Source organism: Triturus cristatus, chromosome 2_1 (assembly GCF_964204655.1).
Source record: "Triturus cristatus chromosome 2_1, aTriCri1.1, whole genome shotgun sequence".
Lineage (NCBI taxonomy): Eukaryota > Metazoa > Chordata > Amphibia > Caudata > Salamandridae > Triturus > Triturus cristatus.
The window spans coordinates 1119591958-1119619300 of NC_140581.1; the positions used below are offsets into that span (position 1 = coordinate 1119591958).

The 27343-nt window shown below is 42.3% G+C and overlaps 1 protein-coding gene across 1 annotated transcript in view; it reads left to right on the forward strand.

The window, feature by feature from the left end:
• The window catches only part of STAP1 (signal transducing adaptor family member 1), a 414195-nt gene that overhangs the window by 81358 nt on the left and 305494 nt on the right, over positions 1-27343 (forward strand). The window lies entirely within an intron of this gene.

Consider the following 27343-nt stretch of genomic DNA (forward strand, 5'->3'; position numbering starts at 1 on the left):
TTCCTCTGCAGTGACACATTTTCATAGGTGGAAATCTGCCTTAGACTGTAGATTTGCTTCCCTGAGACTACAAAGTCTCGTGAGGTATGAAACTGAGGTGGAAAGTGTGGGCACAGTTCATATACGCGGGCCCCAAGATGTTACATGTACACTTTATGGGTTGTCCAGAATTTTCATATATTTCCCTGGCTCGACTCAGGAACAGAGCCTGGTCCTTTAGTCACCCTGATGGGCCAAGTTAGTAATTCTGCTCCACAGCAGAGGAAATAAAGGCTTCACCACACAAAAAGAGTAATTAACAGTGCTTCCCTCAGCTTCTGTGGAGGAAGGGTTGGGGAAGAAAATCTGCATCAGTTAATTAGCTGTCATACTGTTTCAGGGATTAGGATACCCCAGGCCCAATGAATAAAGGAGGAAGCCCAGACAACTGGAGACAACTTAGGAGGGGTCTCCTCTTTGAAGGATTGGTGGGAAAGGCCCTGGCAGTAATATCAGTGAGGGGAGGAGCTGAAGACCCTAGAGGAGATGTGACCAGTGACTTTTGGACGGCACCATCTTGGATTGTCCCAGCATGCTGTGCAAGAGGGTTGGGACATGTGTGAACAGGGGTGAAGAAGTGATGTTACACTCTAGGATTGGGCAGGGGTGCCTGCTTCTAGAACATTCCACCCTATTTAGAAATTCTTGGTCATGAGAGAGAGAGTGCTTTTTTGTGCTGTGCTTTTCACTGGAACTGCAACAGCGGTATCAGTTGTGGGCAACTGTAAGGAAAACTCCCTGATGCCCTAAAGTACTAAGGACTCTGCCCTGATGTACCTAGGACCAGTGAGTCTCTCCAAGGGCCAGTGAGGCTCGCCCCCTTAAAAACCCCTGAGGACCAGTCGGGGGAAGGATCTGGACTTTTGTGCCCAAGGAGGAGCTGAGCACGAGAGACAAAGACCAGGAGGGAAGCTGGTGCAGGGAGCCAGTGGAACCATCTCCCAGCAAATTACACTGCTTTTGAGGCGAGGATGCCTGCTGGAACTGCTCCTGGTGGCTAGAGCTCACCATAGGGAGTGAAATGAGCCCAAGATCATGCAAAATGGACCAACGGGGCCCAAGAGAACCAAGTTTGAAGGCTGGCTACCCTTGACCTTTCTCAAGCGACGGAGCGCGTGGGATACACTGCATTTTTAGGAGGTGGGCAGTATTCATCTGGTAAAGAATGTGGGTGTGCCTGGAGTCACCTCCCCTGTGTTCCAATGGCCCCGGGTGACCCCCATCTCCTCTAGGGCTGAGGAAAGGGACTGCAATGCACCCACCCCAAGAAAGAAACTAGGGGCCCAGGACCCCATCATCTCGCCCCCAACTAGCAGAGGAGGAGTAAGGGGTTGCTTCATTGCCCCCTCCAATAGCGGTGGGCTCGCCCAAGCTCCCCATGTGTCTGAGGTAAATGGAACAGCCACTGTACACTAAACACCCTGCCCCCATGGAGTGGGCACGATAAAAAGCAGACTGCCAGCGCCAGCGCTGGCAGAGAAGGAACAGTCTGGCAACCCCAGCTTGCTGACCAAAAAATTAAAAATCATAGGAGGCCGCATGCTAAAACCAAAAGTGGCTCTACCCAGCACAGTGGGAGAGCTGCTCATTGAATATTCACCACTCCAGAGGGAGCGCTCCATAATGCGCTGCGTGGGGTTTCCAATCTATATATTTTCCTTCACTGTGACAGCCCCAAAATGGGCAGGGGTGATAGAGATCAGGGTGTGTAGAATATTCCCACTACCACGGATAGAGTAATCTCACAGTTACACGCACATGCATACATCATACGCTAGGGCCCATTTCACTAACATACGCTCAAATACTCTACCAGCAATAAACCTGTGGAAGGAAAACACTCCTGAACACCCTGCATCTATATCGAGGTCGATAAGACCTGGTTTTTGTGACTGTCCCTAAGCATAGTCTATACAATATATACAACAATAATCAATAACGCAAACCCAATAATTGACAAGAAAGAATATCCAACACCATGTTTAAAATTATATTGCTTTATCTAAAATTAGTCAAGGAAATCAATCAGAGTAAATCATTTCTCATAGTTACCTATTCTAGCTAAATGTCAGAACGGGTCAGGACAAGTCTCTCGGTAAATGTCTCTCAAGACGAAGTCCCTTCAGCATCAATCCTCAGCAACGTAGGTTCAATACGCGGCAAAGGCAAAATGGCAAGTGGCAAAAAGACCCTCTCTAGGCTAACATCTTATAATACTCTAAACAATAGAAAGATACATTGGGAATATAGAAAAAACTCATAATGTCCGCCGGACTTGCTGAGCAGAGCGAGAAGGAAAGGATGTAACATTGCTACATTTGAGAATCTCCGCTCAGGAAAAATACACATAGCGAAAACTACGGAACAGGAACCAAGAAAATAAAACATGTAACACAATTATCCTGCTTCTCCTCGGCCATCGAGCCACAGTTCAGAGCTTCTTTCTAAGGCTCCTTTGTTTCCCAAGGCTGCCAAGGACACTTTCACTTCTCTTGGAGACTTCCCAAAAACTGCTGCCGTCCTCATGGAAAGTTTTTCGACAAGGACCATGGTCAGTTAGCTTCAGGACCACTTCCAGCAGGGGTCTCCCTCGTCTCAGTTTTCAAATCATAATCACAGCCAGGCTCACTATTCAGCCTTCTTTCTTTAGCCAACATAGGCCTTAATAGACCATCTTAATTAAAAGAGACAAAACAACGTTACTACAGCATAGTGATTAAACAGTGTTAACCCCACTAATACCCTTATGTGTATGCATTTATCTAGCACTTGCAACATAGAAAAGCATTAATTCAAAAGCGTTTTGGTGCTCAAAAATAAACAGCACATAGCAACGTTTAAACATGAAAACACATTTAACACACGCGTTATTATCAGTCAGCACATTTAAGCACACTCCCGTGTAACTCTTTCTTGTTAAAACAAACGGATTGATTAATATAAACGCACTTGCACAAGACAAATAATTAATTATTAATTATTAATAAATTAATACAACAAATAGACATGCCAGAGCTTCAAAAGCCCCAGAATTTTCAAACTGAAAACTCTGCTCCAGCAATCCCCCCTTTGGTGATTTTATCACCAAATAAACCCAAAAAAAAATAAAAAAAAATTTGTGAAAATTTAGTCCCATTTTAGGAGAAATCGGAAATGTCTTTTTCCCCTTTACACAACATTAAACACCAGTCACTCTTTCATCATCCCTTTTTGTCTCTAAGTAAACACTCTCCCTCAATTCTTCTAGTTCAATTTCTTGAGGTTCTCTCTTCAACCTCTTGTTTTTCTTTTCTTTATTCAATTTCTTCCTCCCTCCCCTGTTTTTACAACACACACACACCAATCTTATTATTAATAAAGCCACAATTATACAAGACAAGGGAAACAATATTCTACCTATAATAGTACTACCTATCTTTGCAATAAAATCCTTAACAGCTATCATTTTATTAGCTATTTTAGTCCACAAACTCTCAGCTTCAAGTGGTACTAATTCTTCATGCAGATCAGTAATATTTTTGATATAGACCTTCAGGTCTCTGCTTTCGTCTGGAATGTAAGTACAACAATGTTGAACTTTCAGCATTCCACAAACTCCACCCTCCTTGGCCAATAGAATATCAAGGGCAAGTCGATTTTGCATAGACATGGCACGTACGGCACTTAATTCCGTATTCACCAAAAGAAACCCTCCAGCAGTATTTGTCGATAAGCGATCAACCACTGTGGACAGTTTCCGAATTCCATAAGCATTCAAAGAAATTCTCACTGCTGGAATCAAAACCCCAAAAATATCACCCACTATTTCAGACCAAGTTTCTCTCTTAAAACGCATTAGTAAGTTAACATCTTCTACATCTGTTACTTTATCTATATGAAAATTTTTTGGAAAAACTAGGCCCACATAACACGTGCCATACCAATGGTCAGGCAACTTGTAATAAGCCTTATTCCCACAAACATAATATACTCCTGGAAAAATCGTATCTTCTCCACCTCTGAAACCCCAACCTGTTGCAATGAAGTATGTATCATGGCACTCACTAGTCCCGACAAAATATGTATCATATTGGGATTTCCTTCTTGTAATACAAAGTTTACCCTTCTGTGGTGCATCTAGAGCTAAAGTTGGACTAGCCCCATTCTTCAACTCTTTTCCCATCTCAATGTCCCAAATTGTCTCACTCACTTTATATTTCCCTGCTTTCTCATGCATGTTCAATCTCCTTTCTTCTACCATATCCAGGAAAGCTTTCTCCTCTCCTTTCAAACTGCAAGTTAAATTATTCTTAAAAATGTAATCTAATGTTAATCCTTTTTCTTCAATAAAAATCTCACCAAAAGTGTTAGCTTCTTTAGCTGGATTCAGCTCTTTGTTCATTGGCAAGTGCCCAAAAATACTATCTCTGTTAGACATCCTATAATCTACTTTCCCTAACAAATAAAAAACACTACTTAAAATGCTACAGGAAATACCATATGTAGCTGGTAAATGATGATAAGTAACACCCTCTGAAACGGATGCAGGTAATTGCATACAGACGTAGCAATCCCTTACTTCCATTGTCTTCACATATTCATATAACAGTTTCGAAAAAACATTACTAGAAAAGTTATTAATTGACCTATCTTTGTGTGTGTAAGCATTACTAATTCTAATTGGAACTATTTTTTGTGAATTCTTCCCTACATTTGTCACATTCTCTGTATGCATCTCAAACTCTACTTTAAAAGTAACTAATAAAACTAAAACACCCCATAGAAGCATTAATAATCCAGTACAACAACAGCACATCCTACACCACCTCTTAAAGAAGGCACATCTATTTCTATTATCCTCTATGTTAGCCATTTTAGTTTAGCCTCTACTACTCCACTACTGTTTGAACTTCTCCAATTTCAATTCTTCAGCAATTCTTCAGCTTTCAGTTTATCCAAATGATCTCTTCGTTCACTTGATCCAAGTGAATCCTTTTTTCACTCAGTTTGGATACTTGTCATTCTTTACTTCAATTTCTTCAACATCAAATTGTATTAGATCTCCAACATCAAAATCCTCAGTACTCGACTCTTCTCCAATGTCAGTCAAGAGTACTTTCAAAATTTCACCAGTATCTTCCTCAACCACTTCTCTCAAGATCTCTTCCGGATTATCTCGAGTCACTGCTTCTTCTTTTCCTCCTTCAGACAGTGCCACATAAGACCATTCCGGTGATCTGTACTTTTGGTTGGGTCTTCTTACTCTTTTTATTTCTACTGGTTCGTTTGACTCCTTTGATTCTTCTCCTTCAGCTTTTGAACTTTGACTCGAAACTTCATTCACTTGTTCAGCTTTCGATGTATTTGCTCTTATTATTCTGTATCTCAGCCTCTTAACTCTGTTGTTAGGCCAACGATCTCCTCTTAACACCTTTTTCGGCTTTATTTCTTTATTATTTCTTTCTCCAATCCAAGTTCTCTTTCTCAGAACTCGACCTTCTGTTTGTTCATCCTCATCATCTGTTTCAAGTGCCTCTTGTTTCTGTTTTCCAGCAGCTCTCTTCTTCTCCACAGATTTTTTCACCACTGTTTGAGACTTCCCTACTCCTGTCCCTCCTCGAATCTCCGACACGCAATCTTCTTGCTGTCTACTTGTCCCTTCACCTGACTCATCAAGAATGTTCCCTACACCTCCTCGGGGGTCTTCCGCAATCTGTCCCTCTCTATCTTTTTCTGACCCTACTTCTTCAAGTATAATCTCAAGTGGTTCTTCAATCTCCTCCTCTTCTGATTCAGGAGTAATCTCTGTGTGATTTCTCTTTTCTTTTCTTTTTCCTTCGCTGCTGTTTGAAACTTCAGGCTCTCTTACAGAATTTGATCTCCTCTCTGATACTCGCAGTGGTTCATTCGAAGCTCTTCCTACTTCTTTCCCCACTGATTCTGTATCTTCATCATCACTGGAATCTGACTCTTCAAAATACTCTTTACCAGTCCCTTCTTTCGGGTTTGGAACTCTCAGAGTATGACTTGCATGTACCCAGTGCTTCACTCCAGCACACTTTACTGCAGTCGTCGTAGTCAGAATAACTTGTCTTGGCCTTCCCCACCTTGGAATCAAGCAATTTCTTCTTCTGTGAACTTTTATCCTCACCCAGTCTCCTGGACTCAGATCATGGGCTTGCTTCTTCTCAAGTGTGGTAGCTTCTTCTCCAACCTGGTGAAACACAGAATGAACTGCGTCAGCCAGGCCTTTACAGTAATCCAAAATCATGTCATCAGTTATTGTCACCAACTTATTGACAGGCACGAATGCATGGCGCATAGCACGTCCCATGATTATCTCGTGCGGGCTCAAACCAGTAGTTCTATCTGGAGTAGATCTCATTGTCATCAGAACTAGAGGCAAAACATCTGGCCATTTCATGCCAGTGGCTAAGCACATTTTTCCAATCCTATTCTTGATTGTGCCATTAATCTGCTCAACCACACCAGAAGCCTCTGGTCGGTATGCACAATGTAGCTTCTGCTGTATTTTCAATGCTTCACAAATCAAACCCATGAGTTCATTTTGAAAGTGTCCACCTCTATCAGACTCAACTGTCACTGGAAACCCGTACCTAGGAATCAACTCCCTTAACAGTAACTTTGCCACTGTTAATCCATCATTTCTTCTAGTCGGGTAAGCTTCCACCCACCTTGAAAACAAACAGACTACCACTAGAACATACCTCAGTCTGTTTACTTGGGGCATTTCAATGAAATCAATCTGCATTCTTGTAAAAGGACCTCCTTCTCTGCCTATTGTTCCCAGACTCACTACTGTCTTTTTCCCAGTGTTAAATTGCTGACAAACTAAACACCTCTGACAGATGCTTTCTGCAATTGTCCTGAACTTTGCATTGTACCAGGTCTGCTTGAACGACCTAATCATCGCGTCCCTCCCCAAATGTCCCTGGCCATGATACATCCTTGCCATTGACGACAAGATGGAGTTGGGCATCACTGGTCTGCCATCTCTGTAGACCCAAACATGGTCTGTTTCTCTTGGAGCACATCCTGCCTTAATCCAATCTTTTTTCTCTTCCTCTCCTGCCTCATCTTGCAACTGTTTCACTTCATCCCAGGTCTCTAGGACATTAGTAAACATCACAGAGAGAAAAGACATTTCCCCTTCTCTGTCCCTGTTGATGGACTGATTTGTCTTGGCACAGTATTGCGCAACATCGTTGGCATATCTGTTTCCGACCGTTATAAAATCCTCCCCTAGTCCATGGGCAGCACATTTTACAACTGCTAACTCCTTAGGCAGCTGTATCGCCTCAAGCAATTTACCAATCATTTCAGCATTCTTTATTGGAGTTCCACTCGATGTCAAGAAACCTCTTTGTAGCCAAAGTTGGCCAAAATCATGCACCACTCCAAATCCATACTGACTATCAGTCAATACAGTCGTCCTCAAATCTTTCCCAATTTCGCAAGCTTTTGTCAATGCTATCAATTCAGCAACTTGCGCAGATTTCACTCCTTTCAATGGTGATGCCTCCATGACCTCTGAAACTTTGCATACCGCATATGCTGCACATAGCACACCATCATCATTTCTCAGGCACGATCCATCCACAAACAACACATGATCACTCTCATTCAATGGTAAATCTCTTATGTCTGGTCTTGGTTTGGTACAATACTCAAGCACATCCAAACAATCATGATCATCTTCCATCTTCACACCCACATTTTCAATGTCTGGCAAAAGCGTCGCTGGATTCACATTCACACATCTCTCGAGAGTCACATTTGATGCTCCCAGTATCACTTTTTCATACTTAGTCAATCGACTATGTGACATGTACTGAGTTCTGCTTCTTGTCAAAAGAATTGCCACATTGTGAGGTACGAATACCCTTACAGGATATCCCATTATGATTCCCTCACTCTGTTCCAGACTTCTGCATGTTGCAGCCACAGATTTCAGACAACCTGGTAAACCCACAGCTACAGGGTCAAGTGTCGATGAGAAGTACGCAATAGGCCTTCTCAGTAATCCATGTTTCTGAATTAACACTGAAAGTGCACATCCATTTCTTTCACTGCAGTACAGCTCAAATTCTTTCTCATAGTCAGGCATACCCAAAGCTGGAGCCTCACACATTTTACTTTTGAGCTCTTCAAATGCTGCCATTTGTTCTGCATCTAGATCCAATGGATCCGTCATTTCACTTTTTGTCGGTTTAATCAGTGGCTTTGCTATCAGGGAAAAATTAATTATCCACTGACGACAATAACCCACCATACCCAGGAACATTCTCACTTCTCTCTGGGTTTTTGGAACTTTCATTTCTCTGATTATTTTGATCCTGTCAGTAGTAACTTTTCTCAGACCTTTTTCAATATTATGTCCAAGATAATGCACCTCTTTCTTGCAAAATTGCAATTTGGCTGGAGATACCTTTAACCCTCCATCTGCCAGATGATTCAGTAAAGCTATGGTATCTACTTCACAAGCTTCACGTGTTTTTGATGCCACCAGTAGGTCATCAATGTATTGCACTAGCACTGAACTTTCGGGCATGATCAAACTCTCCAACGATTTCTTCAATAACTGATTGAATATCGAAGGACTCTCCGTATACCCCTGTGGGATTCGACACCATGCTAAGATACGCTGGCCAAACCTAAATGCAAAAATCGGCTGGCTATCATGATGCAATGGAATTGAAAAGAACGCATGACACAAATCAATCATTGTATACCACTCAGCATCATGTGGAATTTGATACAGGATCACTGATGGATTTGGCACAATAGGACAACATGCCACCACAATTTGATTAACTTTTCTCAAATCCTGTACGATCCTAAATTTCCCATTGGGCTTTTTTAGTCCCATTATCGGTGAATTACACGGACTACTCAGTAGTTCTCTCAGGACTCCTTGCTGAATCATTTTCTCAATTATAGGAGTTATCCCTTCAATTATTTCTGGTGTCATTTTGTATTGAGGAATGTTAGGATATGTGATTCCCTCTTTTACTGCAATTTTCACCGGATCTACATTATTCATCAATCCCACATCCTCTCCAGTAAAATCCCAAACTGTCCTTTTCACTGTGTCTCTCAGCTCTTGAGGCAAATCCTCCGGATTAAACACAGCAAATGCACCAATTAACTCACTTTCTCTATTTTCTAGAGTCACTCGGTACAAAGCATCTTCATCTGGTGTCTCAAAGGCTATTCCATCCGGTGTACAAAAAATTGTACAATTCATCTTACACAACAAGTCCCTACCCAGTAGGTTCACTGGACTCGTGTCACAGACAATGAATCTATGCATGTCTGAAAATTTCCCTATCTGTACTCTTACAGGTTCAGTAAGACGTGTTTTGATTTGTGTATTGGCTACACCAACTACTTGGATTGCTTCATCCGAGAGAGGAAGATTTCTAACATCTGTTGACCTGACAGTTGATCTTGTCGCACCTGTGTCTACCAAAAAAGTAACACTCTCCTCATTTATTTTCCCATCCACAAATGGTCCTGCCTGGTCTATTTCTAGAGTTGCACCAAGTATGCACTCTTCTTCCTCTCCTCGGCACCGTCAATAATCACCCTCAGACTCACTCCCTTCACTTTTTAACAAGTACTGCTGTACTTTGTTAGAACGTCTTGGTTTGTTTACCTGCTCATCATTGTAGAATCCTGAATCCTGATTATACTTTTGTAACCCTCTATTCTGCGGCAAGGGCGGTTTTGGCTCTTGACTCTGCTGTCTCACAACTTTCTGTTGTTGCTGCTGTTGATTATTTCCTTTGTTCTGGTTCTGCACCTGTTGATTTAAAGGTTTACTCTCATTACTCACTAATGGTGGATTAGGACACTCCGATCTCCAATGCCCCAATTGGCCACAGTTGTGACAAGGGAACTTTTTCTTCGCTTCCTCAAGACTTCCTTTTCCTTTTCCTGCATATCTTGGGCTATTTCCTGCATTATTTCCTGGATTATTCGCCTGTTCCACTAACTGTGCTTCCTGTCTCTCCGCAACTTTCACTTGTGCCCACATTGCTTTCTCTTTCAGCTTTCTTTGTTTTGCTTCAATTTCATCACTGAAGTATTTTGCATGTCTCAGGATCTCATCTACTTTCTTACTCTGCCAATCCACTGTGTGCTCACGAATTCTCTCACCAATTTCAGGTCTTAGACCATATACAAATCTGTATACAAAATGACTCAAATCTTTGTCACCCAGGTGTTCATCTCCACTGAATTGTTTAAAAGCCAGTATCAGCCTCTCGTAAAAAGCATGAACTGATTCTTTCGCTTCCTGTTGTGTTCGATCTATCTTTACCCAGTCTGTCTCCTTTGCAGGTACTTTACTCTTCAGGTATACCATCACCTGATCATATTTTCTCATTACCTCTGGATCTGGTGCCCCTGTTCTTGGGTCTCTTGGATATTCCTCAGTAGGCCAACTCACAACTATTTTACACTCAGTCCACAAATCTGCTGGAACAATTATATCAAACAGACTATTCAGGTCAACCCACAGCACTTTTGACAATTTCACAAACCTATCTACCTGCCTATACCACTCGACGGGCTTTTCTCTCAATCGAGGGAAATCATTCGTAAATGATAAAATATCCTGTCTGGTCCATGGAACATGTACATATCCTCCTCCAGGTATTTCTCTCATAGGATAATTATCCACTGGTTTCTCCTTTTCTCTCACTGGAAATGCTGAATAAGTTGTCCTATCTTCAGTCTCATCTCTTTTCTTATACCACCTATCCTTCCACTTTTCAACATCACCCCATCTTCGCAATAATGCTACCATCTCCTTAATCTGTCCTGTTCTACCAGTAGCATTCAAATTTTCAATGTCCTTCTCTGTAAAATCCATCCTATAAGTTCTCTGTAAAGCTTTCACTTTATCAATGTCAACTCCCTGTTCATTTGCTATTGCTCTTAGCCTGTCATGTGTATTCCTTGCTCTCCAGGTAACACTCTTACACATAAACATTAGTTCACCATCATGATGACTCTTCAGAATCTCTGTTGGGACTGTTCCTGTAACAAGCTCTTCTAGTTCTACACGTAACTTAGCTACATCAATTACTTGTGAATCTTTATCCTTTTTCTGTAGAACCTTCATCCAATCATTCAAATCATCAACTGTTATTTCAGCAGTTTTTCTCACTGGAACCACTCTCTTTTGCGGTTCTAAAATTGGCATCCCTGAACAACTAGCTTCACTAGCATCCAATATTTCACTACATGTGTCATGTCTTGATTGTCTCAGGTCATTTTTTCCTGCTCTTTTGCCTGAATCTCCTGAAGGACCAACTGAATTTGTCAGATTATTCCCAACATATGGAATCACCAGTCCATTCTCACCTGTCCTCTGTTTGTCAAACACAGGCATAACTGGACCTATTGTTACAGGCACCGTAACAGCTTCTAAATTCTTCGTTAACTCCCTAATCCTCTCAGTCAACTCTGTTGTAGTTCTGGCTAATTGTCTGGCATTCTTATCAAGGTAATGATCACTTCTCACTTCAGGTGTCTCATTTTCTGTCTCACTAACACAAACTGTATCTCTTATCGGAGAAACAACTGGTGTACTTTTGTCCGGTTCTGGTCTATATGGAGGTGGTCTTTTGTAAATCATGTCATTTAAGACCTCATCCTCATACTCATTAACTCCATATTTTCTTATTTCTGACTCAGGAACCCTTTCTGCTCCTCCTTCAACTGTTCTCATCGGATATAATCCCTCTGACATACTAACATCTCGCCACCTTTTCATTCGATCATGATGAGTCTCACGATCATGTCTCCTCCCAAACATGTACCTATAGTACCCTCCAGATCTTTGTTTCTCTCTCTCATGTACTTCTTCTTCCCATTCCACTAAAGCCTCGAACTGTGTAGGTCTCGGCTTCGGGTCAAGACATAACATCTTTTCCCGTAAATTTCTCAACACGGCCAGATTAAATGAACCATGTTCTGGAAATGCTAGAACACCATCTTCTTTAGCATACCTAACCCAATTCTCCAACCATATACAAGTATGAAACCCATGTCTCGCAGCCATGAAGGATGCAGGTGTTTTCGGTGGAGGTAACAACTCGCCCTCTCTTGTTTTAACATCTTTATCCTTGCTAAACCACTTTTTAACTTTACCAAAAAATGTTTTCTTCTTCTTCTCTTCTTGGTAATACATTTTAGCGTTTACAAAGAACTCTCTACTCTTTCCGTATTATTAATATACAATACGAATTTTCAACCAATTGCAGCGCGACTCACACTAACGCACCAATCATTGAACGTCTACGTCACTAAATAGCTCTTCCAATCCTTGCGCGGCTCACACTAACGCACCAATCCTAGCGCGAGCACTATTTTGATCTACCACCAATCAGAGCGCCGTCTTTCTGACGTCAACAGTCGCTGCAGTTTGTCTCTGACTTCTCTCACTCGTCTACCCCTCCTTTACAAAATCTTTTCAGTAGACTTCGTGTCAAAATTTCTACAAAATCTATTAGTTACAACATAAAACATCTCCATTGTCTGCTTCGCTAACCACAGAATAGTAAAAAAGAGTCTATTTCATAAGAAACCTTTCATTGACACAGTAGCACTCCTTCTACTCTGCCCTACTAACATACATTCATTAACTGTTTCCTCTAGGACTTGTCCAAAGAGTCTTACAATCAACTAAATGTACAAACATTCACGCACAGTCATACAAAGGAAATATAGTACATACGCACAGAATCCTGCTTCCCGAGAACAGACAATCTGCTCCACTACAGAATTATAACACACATTAACTAAGCAAGCTTTCTTTGCCCAGTTCTTCAAGCAAGCTCAGAGAATACCTATTACTCCTCCCGCAATAAGCTTTAACGGAAATCCCTACGGATCCCTGGGACTTAAGACCAGAGTTTCACAGATAACCTTCACTATCATTCACACTCCTTATATACCAGAAATATCTAATAGTAACATACGACGATGTCACTGATTCCGAACCCAGACAATGTGACGCGCAACTTCAATTGTCACACGTTATTCCTTACAATTCCGTCTTTCCCGAGAGCAGCATTTACTTCCCTCTGCCCTACTACGGAACTGCTACAGCTTCCAAGTTCCAGAAGCACTACATATAACTCAACATTACGACTCCAACATATAGTATTAGTACATATACCAACATGAACCAATAATCAATATTCAATAAAAATAATCTTATCTAATCAAGACAATCATCAAAAACCATCCTCTGCTACCAGGAAATTGATAGAGATCAGGGTGTGTACAATATTCCCACTACCACGGATAGAGTAATCTCACAGTTACACGCACATGCATACATCATACGCTAGGGCCCATTTCACTAACATACGCTCAAATACTCTACCAGCAATAAACCTGTGGAAGGAAAACACTCCTGAACACCCTGCATCTATATCGAGGTCGATAAGACCTGGTTTTTGTGACTGTCCCTAAGCATAGTCTATACAATATATACAACAATAATCAATAACGCAAACCCAATAATTGACAAGAAAGAATATCCAACACCATGTTTAAAATTATATTGCTTTATCTAAAATTAGTCAAGGAAATCAATCAGAGTAAATCATTTCTCATAGTTACCTATTCTAGCTAAATGTCAGAACGGGTCAGGACAAGTCTCTCGGTAAATGTCTCTCAAGACGAAGTCCCTTCAGCATCAATCCTCAGCAACGTAGGTTCAATACGCGGCAAAGGCAAAATGGCAAGTGGCAAAAAGACCCTCTCTAGGCTAACATCTTATAATACTCTAAACAATAGAAAGATACATTGGGAATATAGAAAAAACTCATAATGTCCGCCGGACTTGCTGAGCAGAGCGAGAAGGAAAGGATGTAACATTGCTACATTTGAGAATCTCCGCTCAGGAAAAATACACATAGCGAAAACTACGGAACAGGAACCAAGAAAATAAAACATGTAACACAATTATCCTGCTTCTCCTCGGCCATCGAGCCACAGTTCAGAGCTTCTTTCTAAGGCTCCTTTGTTTCCCAAGGCTGCCAAGGACACTTTCACTTCTCTTGGAGACTTCCCAAAAACTGCTGCCGTCCTCATGGAAAGTTTTTCGACAAGGACCATGGTCAGTTAGCTTCAGGACCACTTCCAGCAGGGGTCTCCCTCGTCTCAGTTTTCAAATCATAATCACAGCCAGGCTCACTATTCAGCCTTCTTTCTTTAGCCAACATAGGCCTTAATAGACCATCTTAATTAAAAGAGACAAAACAACGTTACTACAGCATAGTGATTAAACAGTGTTAACCCCACTAATACCCTTATGTGTATGCATTTATCTAGCACTTGCAACATAGAAAAGCATTAATTCAAAAGCGTTTTGGTGCTCAAAAATAAACAGCACATAGCAACGTTTAAACATGAAAACACATTTAACACACGCGTTATTATCAGTCAGCACATTTAAGCACACTCCCGTGTAACTCTTTCTTGTTAAAACAAACGGATTGATTAATATAAACGCACTTGCACAAGACAAATAATTAATTATTAATTATTAATAAATTAATACAACAAATAGACATGCCAGAGCTTCAAAAGCCCCAGAATTTTCAAACTGAAAACTCTGCTCCAGCAAGGGCACCACCAAAGATTAAAGAAAGTTGGGAGGGAGGGGCTGCAGGACTGCAGTGTTACACCCCAAAGAAATGTCCAAATGTACTGATCCCATGTTTATGGGGCCTAGGTAATTATCACTCCTCTAGGATTCCCTTCCATTTCAAAGCATTTCCAAGGCTGCAGATTTTGCTTTTCAGCTAGGGGTGCAGTGCTCCCTAGGAGCTGGTTTTACACATTTTATGAGGCTTACAGGTTCATAAAAAAGTTAAAAACACATATTTATTTGTAATGCTTTATTGACCTTTTATGTTCACAGAGGCTTTGCCCAATGTTAAAATGATTTATTTAGTGAAAGGTTGATGATGTATCACATTTATCATTATTTATTGAGGGTTCTTATAGCGTGCCAGAGAAGATTATGGTGATTAGAGGGTGTGAATCATTTCATTCATTTAGAATATGTTCACTGTTGGGACTGAAAGTCCTCTGCATGGTAAAGACTTGTACCCCTGCCCTGAGTGACCAACTGTATTGTTGTCTGGATCGCTAACGTTGGTTTCTTTTGCATAGGCGAACACGGATCATGCGTGTGCACCATGACATAGGTGTGTCTCATAGATTGCAATCTTTTTGGACTAGGAGGGTTGCTTAAAGTGCTACCCTCATAGTGGTGGAAGGCTTCTACCTTCCCCAGGAGTTAATCAACACAAGCGCAGTAGTGGCAGCATACCTTGCAATGATCAGTGGTAGATCAGATCCTTTTTACCCTCTGACATTGGAGTGAGACCTACAGGATCACTCACCTTTTTAAAAGTTCCTCTGCTGTGTGTTTAACTCACCCTTGACCTACATCAGGTTCATGTAGAAGTACATGCGTAGTGAAAATGTGCTGAGTGCATGCGAGCATGCAAGACATACTCTACACAGAGGGTGCAGTTTGTGACAGTGTGCACATAGTAAATGTGTGTGCGTTGGCAGAATGTGGTGCAGTACAGAGAGACTGTAGTATTGAAATGTGCACGCAGACTGAGTGTGTGTGCTGCATGTGGAAATGCTGATGGTAACATGGTACTTGGGCACAACAATACTAGACATTGGAGTGTGCTGTGAATGTATGCTGAGTGCAAATGTTCTTGCGCTGGTACATTACAAGGAGGACCTTGGTTTCCAATTTGAGAAGCCCAGGCATGCCTGGTGAAAACATGAGGAGCAGAGGAATCTCCCCCAGACAGAACTGTATATTGCTGTTATTGCTGTATTTTTGTAAGCTGGGTGGGGTAAGCATTAGTCGAGAGGGAGCCAGGCTCTCCCTGTGCATTTCAAAGGGCTCATTGATTCAGAGACAGATCACAAGGAAAGAGTCTGGACACATCTCAGGAATAGAGAAATGGGGTTGATAAGAGAATCATAAGGGGTAGGGCTGAGGGCCCAGGATTAACCTTGGAGGCACAAATCACTGTGACTGACATCCAGCTGTGAACTCTGGTCACTCCCATGAATCTTGTTGTGGGTTAATCAGCTTCAGAGTTCTGCCTGCTGTGACAGACATCCTTTGGGAGGAAGAAGAAAGGGGAGAGATGTCCATTTCACAGAAGCAGAACCCCAACCTAAAACTTTAAAGGTCCAGACCCTTAATTACATTTTGTGTCTGAAAAAGAACTATAAGTAGGGGAGTCTGAGACCCCATACTTTGTCATCTGACAAATAGCCAGTCGGGCAGCATAAGGAGGAGAAGCTATGCAAGACTTCTGTCTGTGACCAGAACTAGGAGTCTTTGCCTGCTAGTCTCCCTGCTGGGTGAGGGGGCATCAACCAGGGAAATCAAGATCACCTGCCCTTGAGTCTGGCGCACCAGTACCTGCCTACTCAGCAAGCCCGGTGTGCCTGTGAGGGAGAGGTGCGTGTTGGAGGGAGCGAGATCTAGAGAGGAGCCCAGATGTGTGGGGCTCCTGAGCAAGGTGTGAGGAGCTGTGCCACACCGATCAGGCCATTTTATGTGTGCTGTGTTGCGCAGTTTGGTGACCCATATGTCAGGAGTGGTCGATATGCACCAAGTTTCTGAATTGATCGGGCCGTTGACCTTGTGCAGCATTGGGAAGTATCGCACCCCGTATGCCAGAAGGTGCCTCCTTGCACCAAGGACAGTGCAACATCAATCGGGTCATCACCTGTGTGCGGGAGAGTGCTGTGGTCCTGTATGCAAGGAGGGGCCGCAGGAACGGCAACCTGAGTCCAGCATGACCCGACAGTGAGGTTCATCAGAGGGACCCCGTATGCCAGGAGGGGCCAGCTAAAAGCTTAGGCCAGAGTTCCTGGTTGCTGCCAGGGACCCAAAACTGCTGCTACAACCAAGACAAGGGAAATTTTGTATCCAAGGAGCCTCTGCCGGAGCAAGGACACTGTCCCCATCCCAGAGAAAGGGGGAAAGAGAGATTTACTGAGTATGGCTGGAGCCAGAGCAACTCCGATCACCAGGACGCTGGTAAGTGCGACTCAGAAGAGCAACCTGGCACCTGCCATGAGCTGCGCATGTGAACACATGCAGCCCGACTTTGCCGATTTGAGCAGGGACCGCACAGCACTAATGCCAGGGTTTGTACCGCTGGAATGGGTAAGCTGAGAACTGGGCCTACCAGGTCCTAGAGGATATACTGCATTTGGTTTTTGAAACCCTACTTGACTCTAAGTGACTACACCTTATTGACTGAGTCCAAGAGGGGAAAACCCTATGAACAGGACCTAGCAGTTTATATTCCCTGGATGTTGCTGCATGTGAGTGTGGAATAACAGCACACAGCACACCCGGTGATCCAGCTGTGAACCAGCAACAGGTACTCCAATACCATATGCTCACCTGGGCCCATAGACACTCATTCACACACAAAGCCTGGTAACATCCGCCGGAGTCTAAGTTTATTATTTTTTGCTGAAATTTCAAGATCAGTTACCTCTTATTCTCAAATAATCTTTCATTAATCAAAACGTTCTTTCCTCTGGTCGATGGACCATTAGTTGAACTAGTTGATGGTGAAATGACATGAATCAATCTTCTCACATTACTTGAAATGACCACAGACTCTGGAGAAGTTTTAAATCTTTATCTAAATTAAATTCTTTTGAACCATTCTCAAAATACAGTACAGTCTCCATTTCTCAAAGGAAGGAAAATTCAGTTAATCAATCGGAAAACACACACATTCAATTTTTCTATAACTGGTGCACAGAAAGGAGAGGATAGAGAGAAAAGTACAACTGCGCATTCACAAAATTATAGTTAACTAGGATGGTGTGAAAACCAACCCCCTGGCCAAGGAGCTGGGAAAGGTCCCCCGAGAAAGATCAGGCGACAAAGGCTTCAGGACAGGATAGATGACCTCTCTAACACCGACGCTTGCGTAGCACCCCTCTCGGACACTCTCTTCCTCCTCGAGATTCTTCTGCGATCTTCTTCTAAGTAAATTAATTAAAGTTGGTGGTTCTGCATTCGATTCTTCAAACAGTCCGACAGCATCCCGAGCTCTGCTGCATCTGCTTCTCGGTCGTCTAAACTAACTAACTAATGCTACCTCAATTATACTTTTCTATATTCATGTACCTCCCATTAATGTTTCAATAACGTAAAAATACTAACTCTGATTGGACAGGCAAGGGGGGAAGATCATCACACCATGCTTATTTTCAATTTAGTCTTTCAGTTCATTGTTCAAAGATCCCACCCCTTAATTTTTATTCATAAATCTTTATTCCCACCCGTATTCACATCTTATTAGACACAATAGTATAATTTTCAAGTGTTCCCATTCGTTCCAGAGGACTTCGGTGCTGGGTCCCAGGGTATGTATCTTTTTCGACCTTGGACCGTGTTCAAGAGTCACATCACTTCTTTCGGCTCCCTCACACTACGCATGTGCAGAGGTCAGGTGGGATATAGGCTCTGGATTCGTACGAAAGGCCCAAATTACAGACTAATAAAAGAGTCAGAAAACAAATGTTTCGTTTCTGCAAAGCAGATGCAAAACATGTGAGCTTTCAAGCAGCCATCTCAATTGCGTCTGCGCAGGCGCAAGAAATTCCCTCAAAGCGACAGCTCGTCATACTGCTTAGATGCAGTCGACGCATGCGCAATAAAGAATCCCCATTAGCTGCCATTTTAGAATGTCGATCGAGTTACTTGTATTAGTAAGACACATGCAAGCCTCTCTGTCTTTTATGTCAAATGTGGTGCGCATTAATTTACACAATTACACAGTTACTACAAGGTTAGAAGTTAAACGAGAGGTTTGCTTCCAAGCAAGTCTCTTTTCTACGAGTCCTTGCTCCATCACCAGTACATAGGAACATGGTAGCCCGGGGGGTGGCCTGACAACTGCTCGGGTGCCTTCCTCAAAGGGGACTGTCTATTGCTTATTGAATGTTGTTTACCTTTGCATGTTTAGAATTAGAATTAAAATACTTCTTTTATATAAGATAAGTATTTGACTGGGCATTGATTTATTGTGTGTGCTGTGTGCACGTTGAGGTATGAGTAGTGTTCACTGATCTGTATCTAGACTTATCTCTGAGGGAGCCTTGACTGTTATGCTCTGCTACTAACAGAGTCAGGTGCAGAAAGAGGTACTTGACCCAGTTGAGCGGGATCCATAGTAGGGTGGGACGTGGGACATCAGGAGTAAAAGGCCTCAACCAACTCATTTGGGACTAGTAACCCCTGCTTGCTCTGTGGCCCTCAGAACGGGGTTCTGACATACACATTATGATTATCACAGCCTGGGAGGAGCTAGGTATTCCTAATCAAAAGGTGGCAAAACTGATTTCTGAGAAAATTAGTATAGTGCTGTGTGGAGAGCCAAAGCATTCAGAATATCAGAGACGGCTGTTAACAGACCAGTTTGGGCTTTTTGTGTCTCTGGGATTCTGGCTGTAACAAATCTTTCCCACTTGAAGCAAGACCACTTCACTACGCTTCAATCCAAGGAAAGCATCACATGAAATTTAACCCAAAAAACCTTAAAGCCACTGTTCCCTCAAATAATGAATTCAGCCTGGAACAGTGCATAAAGCCTTCACTGTACTTGGGGCATGTGATTGTCCAGCATATTCTTCTGGGGCCGTTGCGGTAGCTGATCAAGAGACCTGCTCTCTGGTATAGTCCAATTTACATTTTGTAGCAATTATATTGCATTTTCATCTTAAGGGTTTGCCTAAAGAATAGCGGCAATTTGATCTGTAGCCATTGGAAATACATTTGTTGCTTGTTAGAAGTGTTGTGATGGTGAGAGCATTGCTTGTTTTGAACGGGTGTGGTTAGCCGAACAAATTCATCCACAGTCCAAGATGCCCCTGGTCCACACACCATCCACCTTAGTAGTAAATCAGGCTTTTCTTTTAAGGCTATTGTTCCTTCATGGCCCTTCATTACAGCATTATTTGGTTCATGTTCTTCATTGAGGTGCATGTACAGTCTGTTTTAATAACAGTGAACTTTCGTTCCATAAAATCTCCAAAGACACCTGAATGCTTTTTGTGGAGTGATTGTAGTTCTGTCAAGTGGACAGCAATGTAGTGTCTGCAGTTATGGTGATCAAGAGCATGGAGCAGCCATTGACGTTTATACAAAGAGTGTGCATGCAGACCACAATTTACCTCATGTACATGTCATTCTCAATTGAATATTTACAGTTGTGTGGTGAGTATGAGGTCCCAAAACTGAAACTGAGGGCATTTCTCCTCTTCAGACTTCCAAAAGACTTCCTAGAAAGCATGTCAGTTTGCCCTCTGCTCATCCCATAGTATGCTTCCTATATATGCATGTACAAAGCACATGCTGTCATGTGATGAGCTTGTAAGATCTTAACATGGGCCGCTTTCAATTAAGAGTCCACTGTCCCTGATAATGCAGTTTTGATTTTTCAAGAGCTGCAGTCCAGCTACTGTTGTCTAATAAGCCATTGAAGCCCTTCAATGTATCCTTTTGGTGTGGAATGAACCAAGAATAAGAAAAAGGGATCCTCTCTATAAATATCAGCCCACCTCAATGTATTTCTGTCTTAGGTTTGTAGATGGGTTGATCAGATGTAATCAGTGGTATTTGTCCTGGATTCAGAATTGTTATTGAAATCTTACTAACATCCATGGAATGGGGATGCATAGTACCTTAATTGGAGTCATCTTTAAATAAGGGGAAAAGAGCAGTTGTTTGGTTGTTGTCGGTAGTTCAGATTGGAGTGGACACCAGATTACCTTGCATGAATATTTGACCTGTCACTTTTTTCAAGCAGCTAGGAAATGTACCTGTAAGAAAGTATGCTCACCAACAAATCTTTCATCTGCCAATTCTTCTGAAGTGCAGTCAAAAACAGGGAGGTTTGTAGGAGAGTCTTTCAGCTTGGTAACAGCAACTGGAGGTGCTAATTAGGGGTGGGCCTAAATCTCTTATTTTTTTAAATCTGCGATAAATGGATGCCAAACTTTAGGACATTCTTTGCATTCCTGTGGGTCTCCCACATTCTTGCCCTGCACTAAAAACCATGTGAAATGCAGGCAGATATGTCCTGCACAGGAGCAGCTCCTCAATTTGAGTGGAGGAGCTTCGCCTCACTGAAATGCCCCCAGAAATGCCCCAGAGAAGAAAAATAAAATGGTAATGAAGTTACTTCATTACTATTTTATTTTTCGTCAACCTGTCCTGAACCGAATGTCAGAACAGGGCGGAGCAGTGGTGGGCTGCCTGTGCACGAATTGAAAAATGTGTATGTCTGTTTGGACGGCTGTCTTGCAACGGCCAGCCTGACATGCACACCCCTCAACCCAGCAGTCCTAGATAGCTGGGTTGAGAGCCTGCAGAAGCCTCCAGTGTTTCAGAAGTGCCAAGAGAGGCCGATCCCACCAATCCTGACACTTCTCTCATGCTGGTTAACAGCATGACAGCAGGATTGGATAGGGGAGTTGGCTGGTGCCCTGGACGTGACCAGAAGAAGAGGACTGGAGTGAGGAGGACGTGTCTGCTGCAAGCAGGTAAGTGACTTTTTATTTATTTTATTTTTGTTAAAGTGCTTATTTAACCACCTATTTGCCCGCCTCTCCGCTCGCCATAGTTGCCAGCCGTCACTGGTCCTGCAGCACAAGAATTCTTCATTCCACAAAGTAGGAATGCATGGAATGAGGAATTGTTGTGCTCTCATTCCCTTTCTGGCACCATACAGTTGAACTACTTAATGGTAAGTGCATTATGCTAATTGCACTATCCGTTCCCTAGCATTGCATCCAAAGCAAGTTTCCATGTAAGGGACTCTATGCGAGGTGCCTGCCTTGTAGAGTACCAAGAGGATTGTGTAGGCAGGTGTTGCACATAGGCTTCCCTGCTGGAGAAGTTGCTTTCAAGACCACTGTCAGGGATCCGGGCAATGACTTTACCTTAGTGCAATTTTCTATAAGGTAAATTCACTGCAGAACCACTCACAGTGCTGTTAAAAGAAACTGTTTTCGACCCAATATTTCGCTCACCCCTAGCACTAATGACTAGCTTGAAGGTAGTTTCATCATCTTTTTGGGTGAACATTTGCTTGTTTTAATGTCTTGACTTGTACAACTGGTATCGCTGTTAGGAAGCCGGATAGAGAATTTCCAGTTCTGTGAATTGAGCCCGCTGTACCTGTTGCACTGGGGTTGTGATCAGTGTAATCACCAGAAGAGTTTGAAAAGACAATCCGTTCTTAATTTTGGAAGGGCAACAACACCAATATCATGAAAATGAGCTACAGCGGAGTTCCCTAGTTTGTTTCAGAAGCCTAAATTATGGTTATTTGAGTTTGATATAATGAAATGAAATAGGAAGTCCACAAGATCCTTAGATCTTGTTTTTGAGTGAATTTAAGAGTCTACAAATAATATAAATTCTGTCTCTTGGCTTGAGTGTGTCTTAACCATTTAGAGCATTGACACGACTCCTTCAAGATATTGACAACCGTGGTGCTCTGATTGGACTTGGATACGATCCTTAAGCTAACTGACTTTGTCGTATTGAGCCATACCTTATCATGGACGTTAGAGTGAGAATTGGATGTATTTTTCACGCCATTCTTCTTAGAACGGTGCAGAAAAGGGTGGTTGGTTGTGTTGTGGAATATCTTGTACAAATATCGATGCAGCTTGTGCCAACAACACGGCTTCCGATTCATCATCAAGAGAACAGTTTCCCTCAAAAAGTGCCCAACTTCTTTATTTCCAACTAGTAGCACATCCCTGCTTTATGTTGTACACCTAAAGTCAAGAAGAATTGCCAAGAATTTGTTGATTTAACAGTCTCGAGTGAACACTGGACAAATTTCTTCTAAGCTGCTTTGTTCTTCTATAGTAGAAATGCGTAAGTTCACCCAGAGCAAAAACTGCATAGATTTCTTTCTTCACATTGAGTTGATCAAATGAAAGGTATAAGCTCTGCAAATGAGTTCTTGAATATTAAATGCTGTAAATCTTAATTTTCATGTCCAGCTTGTTTACCATTTTTACAGTGCAAGCATGTGCGGCCCTCTGCCTGGCATACTGCTTCCCTGACAATCATGTCTCCCTCACTTAGCTTTGTAATCAGCTCTTCATCTTGCAGATTCAAAACACACAGCCTTACACTGGTATTCACTTTAAAACTTGATACAAGGAAGAATGATGTTTTTACACCAGGGTCTTTATCATCACAGAAGAAAATGTTGTTCTGACTTTTTATGACTGGAAGCATCTTTTCCCCTACTTGTAGAACGGGTATCACGTTCGCTTTCTAATACCTGGGCATTATTCGACTTAGAAGGTTCCTCTTGTTTACTTTTCTTCCTCCAACACTCGGTAGCATGGCCCACTTCCTTGTGCTTGTAGTGCAAATTTCACTTTATGTGGAATTTAGATTAACCTCGGGGAAGGAGACGGTATCTATAATTCCACGTTACTTTAAACAAATGATTGAATGCACACCATATTTTCCTGACTCAACCATTGTTTAGTATTGCTCCAAGGCAAAAGTATAGGCTTGCTGGCTTCCCATTGTGCTCTGTCCCAAAGGCACATGGATGAATTTCAAAACAGTCTGTTACACCCTTGCATTCCAGTAAGAAGCCGCAAGCAATGTAGGCGAAAGCCATAAGACTCAATCCACTTGAAACATTTTCAATCCATTTTTAGTCCATGATTATCCTTGTTCATCAGTACTTTCTGAGTATACACAGACACATCGTGATATATAAACTTTAAATGCTCAAGAAATGCCCATCCGGGCCTTTTTCAACAGCATATTCCAAATTCACGACACATCCCAGATGACATGAGAATTCACCCAATGCATTCCGGGATGAACAGCTCTTCCTCAGGGGTACCTGTAATGCAAAACAATCCATGAGCAAACATACTCTTTCACCCAGAATTACTTGCACAAATAATCCCTTAAAGCCATAAACTTGGTGTGCACAAAATCAGTATTCAAAAATCGATCATGCCCTTAACTCCACCACTGACAAAACTTGTGCCCAAAAATCCAAATCAGACGTTGTATTCACAAATTACAATGAATGCAGAAATGTACATACCCCAACACCGCGCCTACAGTGCACCCCAGCCAAACCCCATCTATGTGCACAAACTGTGAAAAAACAACGAGCACCAGTCTAATATAAGCGAAAAAATAAATAAACTTACTGTGCTCCACGTTTATATTGACGATATTAAACCTCTCACCACCAAAACCGGCAGCGTGACCCCGTAATCTTGGTTAAATGACGCCAAACTGAATAGTGCTCCATGCCAACTAGGTATTTATCGACCGTTAGTCAACGCTCCAGATGAAACCCATCCACTTCAATGCAACATGCAGTTTAAACCCTCCGTACCAGTGGAAGCTAACCACAAATAAACATGAAAGAAATACACAGACTCAGTGGCGGCTGCAACTGAACGAGGATGGTGAGGCGGGGGTGTCTGCACCTGATTAAAGTGTAAAACAAACAATTGAAACAGTATTTTGGAGATTTTCTGCGTCGCCCGCAGCACCAGGTTTATTCCAACTGAGCACCCACCACTCCAACCGATGCTGTTAAATCAGTACACAGTAATTTAAAATAAGAAAGAAATCGGGGGCCGAAATTAAGGCGTTGAAGGACAACAAACAGATAATCCCAACTCACAGAGTCGAAGGCTTTGTCGATATTGGCTAAAAGAAATGGCGCTGGATGCCCAGCCTGTCGGCAAGCACCAGCGTGTTATACAAGCCTCGAATATTGAGACGAGTGGCGCAAAGTGGCATTAACTCTGGTGATCAAGCGCACCAGCCTGTTCGCAAGTACCTTTGCCATAATCTCTACATCAAGGTTTAACAGCAAAATTAGGTAGTTTTAGGAATGCTCATTGTCCGGCCAGGCTTGGAGAAACCTACAATCTCCGCATGGCGCCAGTCAGGTGGCAGGATGGCAGCGTGTCCTGCAGAGTGAGCCACCCCCAACATATGGCCCTGTAGCTTGGGCATCTAGGCTTTCTAAAACTCGCATGGGAACCCATTGGGCCTCGGGGCCTTCCCAGTGTTGAATCTTGCCATGGCTGACGAGAGCTCTTCCCCGATAAGGGCACTGTCTAGCAACTCACGGTCAGCCATAGAAAGAGTCTTCAAGGGGAGAGGGCCTGCAAAAAGTCTACAATCTGCTCCTGGGACAAGACCGCCCTAAGAGTGTAGACACCCTCAAAATGTAGGTGTGTTTCTACTAGAATAACCAGCACGACATGTTAGTTTCTCAGTATTTGTTTTTTGATAATCAGTTTGTAATTGACCTTCCTTGTGTGTCAGACAGACTTTCCCCATCCTCTGTTTTAGAACTCCTTTTCATAGCTTCATCCCATAGTAATTTTCCAGTTAATCAAAACTTTATATGGGTACAGTTTCCACTAATTCCACATTTGTGAACCTGGCGTCTACGAGTTAAAATGTAACAAAACATAGCCATCGTAGAAACATACATCTGGCAATTGCTGGTATAAAGGCTCAAAGAATTGGTCAAATATACCTTCAGTAAAACCACTACTTTCTGAGCAAACATATGGTCCTGCAGCGGGATAATTAAGGCTCAAATCAAAGTCCCTTTCGGAAATTTTTCTTTAAAAAATAAACATTAGGAAAGCAGCGAATTTCTTGTTGGGTCGGTACTTTTGCATGATTTTGATATACAGCAGTAGCAGCTACGGAAAATAATGGCGCATAACTTATACAGAGAACTGGTTGCTGAACTAAATTTTAAAAAAGGTGAAATTATTTTATCTGTTCAAGAGTTTTTATGGCTAGTTTCCAATATGGCAGTTTGGGGATCTTAGAGGCAGTGCCAGTGCCTGCAATGCGTAATATTACAATTTGGGTATAAAGAAAACTTCTGACAAGTTGTATACTTTTACCTAAAATGCTCTATTTGAAACATATCCTCTGGACTACTGCCTATGCTCAGTAAGTGCACATGTATTCACAAGTGTTAAACACAAACTATGATTTAATATTCGTGTGCTCTAGAATGTAATTGCAGCTTGCAGGGATCCAAGCTCAATTGCTCTGTACCAGCACCTGTCCTTCCAAATCTTGGGGTGCTTCTGTGCACCCCTCCAGCCTTGTAGGTAGAGACATCTAGGGTAATATATAGATCATGTCTCTTCCGTTATACTTACAACAAGGAAGGCTCCCAGGCCCGGACTGAGATCGTAAACCAGCCCTGGCAATTTCATCCGACCAGCGAAGAGGGGGAGGCGTGGGTAGGTGGGAACACTGCTGCTGCTCTTTTGTTACAAGGTGCCGATTTTGCAACACTGATGCAAAACTGGCCCCCAGTAACAAAAACTGCCCCAGTCCAAAACCAGCCCCCACCCTTCCGGCCCACCGAGGAAACGCCCGGTGCCCGCTACGACTAATCCGGCCCTGAAGGCGGCTCATTGTGCCAGTCCTAAGCTGTACCCCTTTTGCCAACTAACCCATACAGAGGAACATACTTAAACACCTTGGCTTCCATATCCGGCTCTATGTGGAATAGTGCTACTTTCGGGTCTTCCACTATGTTCCACCTCAGTATCTTATTAATACAAACTATGCTAGCCGCTCCCAAGGTGCTCAGTGTTCCAAACCTTTGCCCACAGATTGCCTTGGTTCTATTGTCTATATTGTCTATATGTCAGTGGTTCTATTTTTTTTTTAAAGTCCTGGTGATCCAGCGGGTTACCAGCTAGAGATACTCACAATCCACATACTCACCTGGGCCCATAAACACACATTGACCTAAGCTAGTAAAGTACCGCTGGGGTCAATTTATTTTGGATAATACCTGTAAGATGAATTTACCCTATCATTTCTTACCAAACCTTTTCTGTCCGAATGCAGTTTCCTCTGGACCTTTTAGTTAAATATTATAGGTGAAATGACATAAAATAAAATATCTTTAAATAACCACAGACTCTGGAGAGTTTTAAAAGTTTATCTAGATAAATTCATGTGAGCCAAAACCAGTAAAATTCGTACACCGTTTTCTCTAGAGGAAGAAATTAATCTATAGAAATAAAGTCAAAATAATTCATCCAAGAAATGTCATTTCGATGACAGTACCTTGAGAGGAGAAATAAAGAGAGAGTACAATGACATACCACATAGAGTTATAGTTACCTAGGATGGTGT